The sequence below is a fragment of the Microcebus murinus genome, chromosome 1, assembly GCF_040939455.1.
Source record: "Microcebus murinus isolate Inina chromosome 1, M.murinus_Inina_mat1.0, whole genome shotgun sequence".
NCBI classification, from domain to species: Eukaryota; Metazoa; Chordata; class Mammalia; order Primates; family Cheirogaleidae; genus Microcebus; species Microcebus murinus.
This window is the reverse complement of record NC_134104.1, coordinates 46,457,192-46,469,390: the sequence shown is the minus strand read 5'-3', so window position 1 is coordinate 46,469,390 and position 12,199 is coordinate 46,457,192. Positions and strand designations below refer to the sequence as shown.

The following is a 12,199-nucleotide window of genomic DNA, read 5'->3' as shown; positions in this document are numbered from 1 at the left end:
AGGATTTTTTTTTTGTTTTTTGTTTAAAATATCAGGATATTATGAAGGTACAAACATTTTGGTTACATGCCTTTCTTTGCCTTACCCAGGGCTACAAGCATGCCCTTCCCCCATACAGTGTGCTCCGCATCCATTAGTTGTGAGTTTACCCACTCCCACCATCCCCCTTTTACTGAATTGGCACCTAATGAATATTACTTCCATGTGAGCACCTTAGGGTTGATCAGTTCGTACTAGTTTGATGGTGAGTATATGTGGTGCTTGTTTTTCCATTCTCGTGATACCTCACTTCGAAGGATAGGCTCAAGCTCTATCCAGGATAATATAAGAGGTGCTAGATCACTATTGTTTTTGTGGCTGAGCAGCACTCCGTGGTATACATATACCACATTTTATTAATCCACTTATGTATTGATGGGCACTTGGGTTATTTCCACCATCTTCACAATTGTGAATTGTGCTGCTATAAACATTCTAGCACAGATGTCTTTTTTATAGAATGTCTTTTTTCCCTTTGGGTAGATGCCCAGCAGTGGGATTGCTGGATGAAATGGTAGTTCTACTCATCACTCTTTGAGGTATCTCCATATTGCGTTACATAGAGGTTGTACTAGTTTGCAGCCCCACCAGCAGTGTATGAGTGTTCCTATCTCTCTGCATCCACACAACATTTGTTATTTTGGGACATTTTGATAAAAGCCATTCTCACTGGAGTTAAGTGATATCTCATTGTGGTTTTAATTTGCATTTCCCTGATGATTAGAGATGTTGAGCACTTTTTCATCTTTGTTGGCTATTAGTCTATCTTTTTTTTTGAAAAGTTTCTGTACATGTCCTTTGCCTACTTTTTAATGGGGTTGTTTGAATTTTTCTTGCTGATTTTCCTGAGTTCTATATAGATTCTAGTTATCAGCCCTTTATCGGATATATAACATGCAAATATTTTCTGTAGGTTGTCTGTTTGCCCTCATGACAGTTTCTTTGGCTGTGCAGAAGCTTTTTAATTAGATGATATCCCATTTATGTATTTTTGTTGATGCTGTGATTGCTTTTGGTGTCTTCATAAATTCTTTGCCTAGGCCAATGTCTATAAGAGTTTTTCCAATATTTTCTTCTGGAATTCTTATGGTTTAATGCCTTAGATTTAAGTCTCGTATCCATTGTGAGTTGGTTTTTTTGTGAGAGGTACAGATCCTGTTTCAGTCTTTTATGTGAGGCTATCCAATTTTCCCAGGACCATTTATTGAATAGGGATTCTTTTTCCCAGTGCATATGTTTGTCTGCTTTGTCAAAGCAGATGTCTATGTGAGGATGGTTTTATATCTGAGTTCTCAGTTCTGTTTCATTGGTTTGTGTGTCTGCTCTTATGCCAGTAACATGCTATTTTGGTTACTATAACCTTGTAGTATAGCTTGAAGTCTGGTAGATTGATGCCTCCCAATTTGTTCTTTTTGCTTAAGGTTGCTTTTGCTATATGAGCTCTTCTCTGGTTCCTTACAACACATAGAATTATTTTTTCTAAATCTGCAAAATATGATGGGGATAGAAGAGGTCAAACTATTGCTTTTTGCTGCTGATATGATCTTGTATCTAGAAAACCCCAAAGATTCTGCCACGAGACTACTAGAATTGATAAACAAATTCAGCAAAGTTTCAGGTTACAAAATCAATGTACAGAAATCAGTAGCATTCCTATACTCCAACAACAGTCACACTGAGAACCAAATCAAAGACTCAATAGCCTTCACAATAGCAACAAAGAAAATAAAATACCTAGGAATATGTTTAAGGAGGTGAAAGACCTCTAGAAGGAGAATTACAAAACACTGAGGAAGGATATAGCAGAGGATACAAACAGATGGAAAACCATGCCATGCTCATGGATTGGCAGAATCAACATTGTTAAAATGTCTATACTACTCAAAGTAAGCTATAGATTTAATGCAATCTCTATTAAAATATCAGCATCATTTTTTTTTTTTTTGGACTAGGCTTTATCACAAAAGGAATGTTGTACCTGGTTTGATCTTCTATCTCACTAAAATTTTCTCCATATCAGCAATGATGCTGTTTCATTTTCTTGCCATTCATGTGTTCACTGGAATAGTACTTTTAATTTTCTTCAAGAACTTTTCCTTTGAATTCACAACTTGGCTGTTTGGTGCAAGAAGCCTAGCTTTTGGCCTATCTCAGATTTTGATATGCCTTCTTTAACAAACATAATCATTTCTTGCTTTTGATTTAAAGTGAGAGATGTGTGACTCTTTTATTTTAACACTTTGAGGCCATTGCAGAGTTATTCATTCACTTAATTCCAATATTGTTTGTACCTCAGGGAATAGGGAGGCCTGAGGGAGGAGAGAAAGAAGGGGGAACAGCTATTGGCAGAGCAGTCAGAACACACACAACATTTATCCATCAAGGGCACTGTCTTATATGGCATAGTTTGTGGTGCCCCAAAACAATTCTAATAGTAATATCAAAGATCATGATGACATATCGCCACAACAGATATAATAACATGAAAAAGTTTGAAATATTGGGAGAGTCACCAAAACTCTCCCAATGTGACACAGAGACGTGAAGTGAGCACATGAAGTTGGAAACATTTTGCTGAAAGACTTGCTTGACACAGGGTTGCCACGTACCTTTAATTTGTGAAAAACACAGTATCTGTGACACGTAATGAAACAAAGCACAATAAAATGAGGCATGTTCCTGTATCCTGACAGGATCTGGATTGGGATTTAATACATGTTTAATTTTTTGAGGAAATGCCAAACTACTTTCCAAAGCTGCTATACCATTTTACATTCTCACCAACAATACACAAGAGTTTCAATTCCTCCACATTTTTGCCAACACTTATTTTCTGTTTGGAGGGACTTTTTGTTTGGTAAAAGCCATCTTAATGGGCATGAAATGGCATTTTATAGTGGTTTTCATTTGCATTTGCCTAATGATTAATATGTCGAGCATCTTTTTATGTGCTCATTTGCCATTAGTTTCTTCGGAGAAATGTCTATTCCATTCCTTTGCCCATTTTTAAATTGGGTTGTTTTTGCTGTTGAGTGTCATTTTTTTTCAGTGCTTTTAGTCATTTTTTAAAAAGTAATATAATTGAACACAAAGTATCTTTGTAGATAAAGCTTCCAGTTTCCACATAGTATTGATTTTTCTGGAATTTTCTTGCTATGCTTAAATTGCATTTTTTCTCTCTTAGGATTTTGTCACAGGACTTTTATAGTTCTTAAGATATTGGGATTTTCTTCTTTGCATCTGTGTTATGAAATGCTGATGACTGTAGTTTCTGGAATGTATTCTAATTTATTTGCTAGTTGGGCAACCCACTTTGGCTAGCTTGGCTAGTGCAAACTATATTTTAAAAAATTAACATTGTAGTGGATAAAATTCATTTCTCTTACCTAGTTTTTCAAATTCTTTAAATAGTAATGTACTCTACAAGTTCTTACAATGCAGCAAAACTGTTTCTTACCAAATTGGATGTAAGAAGAGTAATAAAATATTATGACCCTCAACTGAGAAATATTTCATAATTACTTCAAGTATTTTTATTGTCTAAGAGCAGATGCCTTAGTACGCTAAATTTAATTTATTGCCCAGATACAATCAAAACTTGACCTAGGTATTAGTTTCCTGTGATTGTTTTAACAAGTTACCACAACCTTAGTAGCTTAAAGCCACACAAATTTATCCTCTTAAAGTCCTTGAGCCTGAGATTTCTGAAAACACTTTCACTGTGCTGAAATTAGGATATTGCCAGGGGCATGCTTCCTCTAGAGGCTCCAGGGGAGAATCTGTTTTTTTGTCTTTCTTGTCTTTTCCAGCTTCCAGCACAGCATTCCTCACATTCCTTGGTGTGTGGCCCCTTCATCTCCAAAGCTAGCAGCATAGCATGTCTCTTCAGTTGTCACAGTGATTTTTTTTTATTTTTTTATTTTTTTTTATTCCTTGTGTGTGAAACCTCCTTCTGCCTCCCACTTATAAAAATACCTCTGATTGCATTTTAGGAAACACCTGGATTATCCCTATACACTCCCCATCTCAAGATCTTTAAATTATTCACATCTGTAAAGACCCCATATAAGGTTATATTCAGAGATTCCAGGAATTGGAATGTGCATATCTTTTGGGGGACCATTTTTCAGCCTACTACAACCTATGCATAACTCTTTGGAAATATTAAAAGAAACAGTAAATGGAAGTTGTAAACATCCTAGATGTCCTTGAATCTTAGTTCAGTAAACAAAATTTAGTTCAGTGTGATTCTCTGTTTTAATTCATGCCCACTGCCGCACTTTTTCTTTCCTTATTTTGTTCTTAACCACTTCCAGTTTGACTTCTGCTCCATGCAACTGAGACAATGCTTTCAGAAGTTCATCAGTGACTACAGTGAGCCTACTGCTCCTGGAGCATCTCTGTTTGGTTTTCATTTTTCCCAATCTTTTTGAAGTATTCAGTACGGACAACGTATTAATAAATGAAATGCTACTCTCTTCTTTAAATGCCTGAAACATTCACCTACTAGCTCCTCTTCTTCTATCATAATCATTGTAACCAGTCCTTCTTCTCTTTCCTTTGATGTCTCTCATTCTCCTTCCTAATGTTGAAATTCTTTGAGGTTCTGTGAGTGCTGTTTGATTTCCTCTCATAACACAGTCTTTATCCCTGGTTGAGTTTGACCACTGTGTTAATGAAACTCACAAATCTTTACTTTTAAATCTGAATTTTAACTATATACCTGTGACAGACATTTATTTCCTTCTCCCTACAAATTACACACACTTAGATATCCTGATGTCATCTCAAATCCAACATTTATAAAAACCATATCTTTCATTCTCCTATCTAGTGTTTTTTTTGTTGTTGTTGTTTTTCAATTTCCATTCAGGGGAAATTTTAGTGTCTTTTTACTTACAAGTAGGTTTTTCTTAGATAATTTTGATTTTTAGTGAAAATTGTTTTTGCTTTTGTTGTTTCTTACCCCAGTAGTCTATAGTAGTACTACTCACAGCATGGTTTATGGATCAATAGCATTGGTACCACCTGGGAGCCTGTTAGGAACGAACATTCTTTGTCCTATCCCAGACTTTCTCCATTAGAATCAGCATTTAAACTTGTGGTGTTTAGCAAGCTCTCCAGGTGATTCTAATGGGTGATGAAGTTCAATAACCACTGATCTGGAGTTGAGTCTAGACTGGCATTACTTCATACTTAGATTACTTACTTCATACTTAGATTACTCCAACAGCTTCTTAATAGGTGACTGTCCCTGTTTTCAGTTAAATATCTTTTGGGCAATTATTTTCCTTTTTATTGCATTTGTTTAAAGGTTTATTATTTCCCCCAGCTTTAATAAGGTATGATTGACAAATAAAAATTGTATGTATTTAAGGGGTACAGCATATTGTCTTGATGCACATGTATGTTGTGAAATAATTACCACAGTCAAGCTGATTAACAAACCATCACCACACAAAGTTACCTTTTCCTTTTTTGTGATGTGGTGAGTACATTTAAGATTTAGTCTCTTAAAAGTTGCGCTGCTCCAGGGAGGAAATGGTAGAAGCACACACAAAATTACACAGATAAATAAGGAGACAAAAAATCAAAAGCCAGTGGAGGCAGGTCAGATCCCCTTGCTGCTGCTGCGGTGGTGATACCCTATACCCCAATAGACACCAACCTACACATGTCTCTGCTAAGGAGTAATGAGAAGATTTCCTTTTTTGTCTTTACAAAAAAATAGTACCAAAGAGTAATTTTATAATAAGTAAAAGTTTTCCTTACTCCTCCAGTCCTTTTGTACTCCTCCATAGAGGTAAAAATTCAAAGTTTCTTGTGTATCCTTTCAGAAATGTTCTAGGTATATATTATATATACACATCTAAACTTTCTTTACACATACCACTACAATGTGGTATCTTCACTTAAAATTATAACTTATATACAACTATTATGTACTCATAACATTTAAAAGTAAAAAATTTAAAAAAGATTTACTCAGTAGATTTTAAGTATAAAATACAGTATTATTAACTACAGTCAACATTCTGGACATTAGATCTCTAGAATATTTTCATCCTCTCTAACTAAAACTTTATATCCTTTGGCCAACATCTCCCAGTTTTCCCCACACTTCCAAACTAGGTCCTGGAAACTACCATTCTACTCTGCTTTTTTTTTTTTTTTAGTATTTTAAAATGTTTGTTTTTAAATATATTTTATAATGAACACCTCAAGAAAGAAAATAATTATAATAATTTCAAAATGCAATCCCTGGATTCAATAAATATCCTTTATAATTATACCCAATCAATGTCTAGAAACATGTAGACACTAAGTTAGCTAATGACTACAATCAGTAAAATGACTGTAAACTCTAAATCTCAGTGATGAGGACCATGCATGATCAGTTAAGTCACTTTGCTGTGCTTTTATATAACATTATTCACATTTTCTTTAATCACACATACATCCATTTCAAGAGTTAAGTTAGACTGCTGATACTAACATCTTAAACTGTGATCTTTGTTACCTTAAAAGAAGATTCAGTGTAATACAAAGAAATTCAAAAAGAAAATTTCAGGACCCTTGATCAGAGGCTTTAGATGCTTGTTGTACTACTTTGGTGTAGACAAAGGTTTAGGTAAGGCTAAACACAAATTGTTTCTTTTACCCATTGAAGACATGATCTAAGAAATAGGTGAACAAGGCATTCTGTAGAAACTAGCTAGCTAGCCATCAGGATGTTACCAATAAAGAACTGTTTATACTAGCAACTAACCACATTTAAAAAGCCTTAGCCAGTGTTACAAAAACAAAATAGAGTAATATTTATGAATACAAGCATAATTGGTGCTTTGCCTTCTACAAACGATCATCTCTGAAATGCTAAAAGCAGGTTCCAACTATGGTTCTTCTCTGGTGTGAGAGGTGCAGGTACACGCAGGGAGATCTACTGGTTTACCTTCTCAAAGTACTCTTTGGAAGCAGTTGGATTTGGCTTCATTGTAGGAGAATCCGGTGTCCAGTTTGCTGGGCAGACTTCTCCATGAGTTTCCACAAACTGGAATGCCTTCACCAAGCGGAGGGTCTCTTCCACACTTAGGCCCACTGGGAGATCATTGACACTCAGATGTTTGAGGATGCCGTTGGGGTCAATTATGAAGAAACCTCTGAGTGCAAGACCAGGAACTTCTAACAGCACAATGTAGTCTCGGGAAATTTGTTTGGTTAAATCTGACAAGAGCGTGATGTTCATGTGGCCCAAACCACCATTCTTCCTTAGTGTATTTATCCAGGCAAGATGAGAATCCACTGAGACTGCAACAACTTCACAGTTCACATTGCAAAATTCATTGGTTTTGTTGCTAAAAGCAACAATTTCTGTAGGACACACAAGGTGAAATCCAAGGGATAGAAGAAAAGCACCAAATATTTCCCCTTAAAGTCATCAAGGTTTAGGTCTTTGAACTCCTCATTGATAGAGTCTGCACCCTTAAAATAGGGTGCATGCTGAGTGACAGCAGGGGCATGGTATGAGGAACTGATGCTAAAGGCTTGGCCAGAACCACACCACAATACATCTGTCAAGCCCGTTCTTCTGACAGCAGCAGGCCTAAGGGATGCAGAGCAGAAATGCCCCAAGGGATGGCGCTCACATGTCGAGCAACTGGGGCTGTAGCAATCTGCACACAGCTGCAGCCATCTTCAGTGTCCAATCATCATTTCTTTAAGGGACCAATACAGAGCACAATCCTAGGCATAGGGTACATGATTGCAAAACATTCTTCTACTTAAATTTATAGAAATTTTTCTTCAGAAGTATAAACTGATATGCAAAACTATGGAGAAGATAACTTGCTGTCCTAAAGTAGAAACATTAGATGGACAGTCTGAGTAGAAAAATGAACAAAGTTATCTTTAATTGTGAAAGCTTAAAAATAGTCCTTTGCCAGTTTGCTCTGCTGAATATCCACGAGATCTGTACAGGTTGGTGCAGTTCCAGACTGATGTTTATATGAAGTTGTGTTTATATGACATTTAGGAACCATTGGCACATTTCTCTTTGAAGTGTATTGTAAGCAACATAAATCAAACCACGTGAAATGAATAAGTTGTGGCAACTTTCTACTTCTGCTAAACATTTTAAAAGCTCCACTTGCCTGTCTCAATATAGACCCTCAGGGAATCTGAGGGTGGTGACATCTTAGTTTCATTTCACACTTTCAACTCTATTTAATCTCATCTTCAATCCCACTTCATACCAATGATCTGTCTTGTCATATCCTCTATGGAATTTTTTTGAGTACATTAATCTTTTGAAAAAAGTTTCTGCTAAGATAGTATTTATATCCTCGTTTAACTTTTGTCTCATTATGATAAATCTCATGGTCTCCTTTAATGTTATTTGAAATTTTAAAATATTATGACAGTCACTATTAGTAAAAGCCAAACATTCTTTGCACTTTTCTACATTTCTCAGTCTCCATTGCAGTTAAGTTGGGGCCATGTGACTAGTTCTGGGAAGAAAAAAAATACATATGTATATAAAAAATATATGTGTATATAGTGATGGTTTTTGGGCTATGTATGTTAGGGGTCAAAATACCTCTACCATCTCTTTCTCTTTTATCTGTGTAACTGGAAGCGAAGAAGTCTAAGCTGAGGGAGTTGCAAGATTGAGAATCCTGGGTCCTGAGTCACTGCTTAGCTACCTGATTTATACTGGATTAACACAAGTGAAAAATAAAGCCTTGGAGTTAAGGCACTGAGACTTCAGGATTTATTTGTTACTAAAAATTACTTAACTAACTCCAATGTCTTAAATAAAATATGAATCAGAGAACATTCATATGCCTATTTCACAACTACTGGATAGGATTTGGATTCAAATCATTGAATTTCTGAATGGCACTTCAGGAGTTTCTTTAAGCAGTGGAATATGTTCTGCCTGGTGATGAAGATTGAAACTGCCTCAGGAAGCTGTTTCCCACATGTTGCTTTTTTAAAAAATATATTGAGATTCCATAATATGCCAAAAACACTTTGTTACTAAGAAATACTTTTAACTACTGGTTTAAATGACTAAAAATTATTTTTTTTCAAAGATTTTCTTTTCATAATTTTATTTCTGATTATAAAAATAGCATATGCTCATTGTGGGAGAAAAATTTTAATATATACACAAAATAAAGGAAAAACACAATAATCCCTGGTATTCTTATACACCAAGAGATAAATACTAATAATGTTGGATAATGTTTCCCTCCAATCTTTTTACTTTGTATATGTAAGTACATGTTATTTTGATGACTTGAAATATTATAATTTCCTCTTGGTTTTTCATTTAATTATTCAATAAGTTCTATTTCATGATATTTAAATATTCTTTTAGCTTTTTGCATTTTAACTAGGACTTCCTTTTGGTTAAGGTGAAATTTGTGGAAATTTCAATTTGCTCATTTGTAGGATTGGTTCTGACAGCCACCTTGAACTTCTGAAAAGAAATGTGTGGAATTAAGACTGTATATGTGTGTGTGTGTACATGCGTATACCAAATAGGTTGACAATTTTAAAGAGTCTATCATTCACTTCAAAAAAGTTGACTTTTATTTTAGGAATAGAGTAATCAGAAGAGGATTATGGAGTCTATTATTTTAACTCAAGAACTATTTATTAAGATCAACTTATGTAAGGTACTGTTAATTGCTAGAGATAGAAAGATGATTATTCCTGCCCTAAGCAAGCATATGCTCTAGATTAATACTTAAATACATAGGTTCTTGACTGCCTGTCTGCTGGATTTGAGGAAGCACCAGGCACTAACAACACTTGGATACAGGACATGAGATGTACTTATCGGAATGATACAGAATGAAGATAGTACAGTTATGTTTGAGTGTGTGAAGGTATGTTATACCTTCTTCATCATGGTCCAACCATCTTGGTAATGTTGAATTATGCTAAAGACCATTTCATCTGGGCAAGGCCAGCTTCACAAGTGTGTGACCAGTGCAGTTGCACAGGGCCCACACTCAGAAGGGAACTATATATGTAGGGTCTAAAGCTCTAATGTCACCACCTTGAAGTTTTTAACAACTTATCATTGAATTTGTGTTTTAAAAGTAAAGTCTGATTGGACAATGGAGCGTGCACTTGGAACTAAGAGTCTTCACTTGGGAGTGGTTCTGCCTCCTGCTGCTTCCATGAGTTCTCAGACTGGATTTTCAGCCATCTGCTCGTCTGCCCCAGTCAGAGATTGCTGTGAGCCTCCACACCTAGTGGGACACTAGGCATGAGGAGGGTAAGTTTGGGGCACTTGCACACTCCAAGTCACAGGGCAGGGACCAAGGTACTAGTGAGGGTCTGCACTCCTCCATGAGTGTTTTGTGTCCAAGGAAATGTAACATTAAATAGCAAAATAACAATGACAGTAAAAATAAAAACACCATGACAGATCAATCAAGAGACTGCAGAAGGTAGGAAAAATATTTTTATCCTGGTTTTTGAAGAAAGCACCTTGGATTTTGAATTAGGCCCCATAAATTTTGAATTAGAATTTTTCTAATTTTGAATTAGGCCCCATAAATTATGTGGCTGGCTCTACATTTGGGCCAGTGATAGATCATCAGTTTTGGAATTGTACATTTGATTGCTAAACTGAAGTACACTCAAGTCACAGATTTCCCTTTGTTTGCAGCACTTTCCGTTCCCTCCTCCAAGATAAAAGGGCCTGACACAAGTTCTTTCCTGAATTCTGTGCAGTAGAACCAGAACAAGGATCAGTTAATTACTCAGATATCTTTGGGTGTCATATGAACACACCCTTAGTGAAGCTATTGGGTCTATTTGGCATTATCTAAAATACTTGTTTGGCATGAGAAATCTTATATTCATGTCATTACTATTTCCTGTGGGTCAGAAATTAAGACAATATATTCATAAATACTATAACATTTCAGTGCTGTGAACAGTCTTTATGGTTGTAGATGTATAAGAAGAAAAATAAACAATACACTTCAAGCTAAAAATTGGGGAAAATCATGTCTGAATTGCAAGAAGAATTGGCTTATGAGCCATATACTTATTTTTAACCCAAATCTGCCATTTATTCATGTGTTAATTCACTCATCAAAAATGTATTGAGTACTCTATATACCAGGAGCTTTGTTTGGAGATAGAGATAAAATGGCAAGAAAAAAAAGATGTGGCTCCTAACTTCATGAAGCTTCAGAGTATAGGTGAGAAGGACATTCATAAGATAACCACATAATTGAAAGTGACTGAATGTGAACAAAGTGAGATAAGCACTCTGAAAGAAAGGAGCAGCCTATACGAGTAGATAAGAAAGGGACCTAATAGCCTAGGAAGCCATGAAAGGCTTCCCTCTAAAGGTGGTGGTTGAACAAAAGCTGAAGAATCAGTAGGCAACTAGGTGAACAGGGCTGCAGTAGGGCAAGCATGTGCAAAGGCACTTTGGTGATTGGGGGTGTGTGTAGCTTGACCCATTTGAAGAATTAGAATGTCATTGTGGCAGAGTTCAAAAATGAGAGGAGGGTTCTGAGATATGAGCCTAAGAAGTAGGCAGGGATCAGATCATGTAGGACTTGATAGACCATGTTAAGAATTTTTGTCTGTAGCCTAAAAACAATGGGAAAGAGTTTAAGCAAAAGCTTAGAAGAACTAGGGTTGTTTGCAAGATCAAATTTATGCTTTGTAAAATATGACTCTGGCTACAATGGAGAGACTAGATTAGAGAGTCCAAGGTGAATGTAGAAAGACCTGTTAGGAGGCTAGTGCAGTAGCTCAGGGAAGGGATCATTGGAGCCTGACTAGTGGGTGATAGTGGAGACAGACAGTTGTATGGATTTAAGAGATATTTAGTTAGCAAAGTCAATGGTGAGTTGAATATAGGAGGGGAGGGAGGAGAGTTCAAAGACAATTTAAAGTTTTTTGCCTTATATGCATTGTAGGTCCATTCATTGAAATAGGAAACATAAAGAAAATCAGCTTTAGAGGTCAATATCATTAGATCAATTTTGAGATACCCCAGTCATCCAAGTACAAGTGTTAAGAAGATACTTGTACATATGAATGAGTGCTGTGCTTATAGTATGGTGTTACAGATCGGTAATTGATGAGAATGTTCCTGCAAGGGAGACAGGAAGAGTGC

General features: G+C 36.0%; 1 long non-coding RNA gene and 1 pseudogene across 1 annotated transcript in view; one reads left to right on the top strand and one right to left on the bottom strand.

Annotated features, from left to right (window-relative positions):
* The window catches only part of LOC142872938 (uncharacterized), a 111,270-nt gene that overhangs the window by 87,827 nt on the left and 11,244 nt on the right, over positions 1–12,199 (top strand). The window contains exon 2 of the long non-coding RNA XR_012921046.1: positions 10,153–10,330. This is a non-coding gene — a long non-coding RNA (uncharacterized LOC142872938). The remainder of the gene's footprint in view (positions 1–10,152; positions 10,331–12,199) is intronic.
* Positions 6,980–7,732, bottom strand: LOC105879429 (thioredoxin-dependent peroxide reductase, mitochondrial pseudogene; annotated as a pseudogene).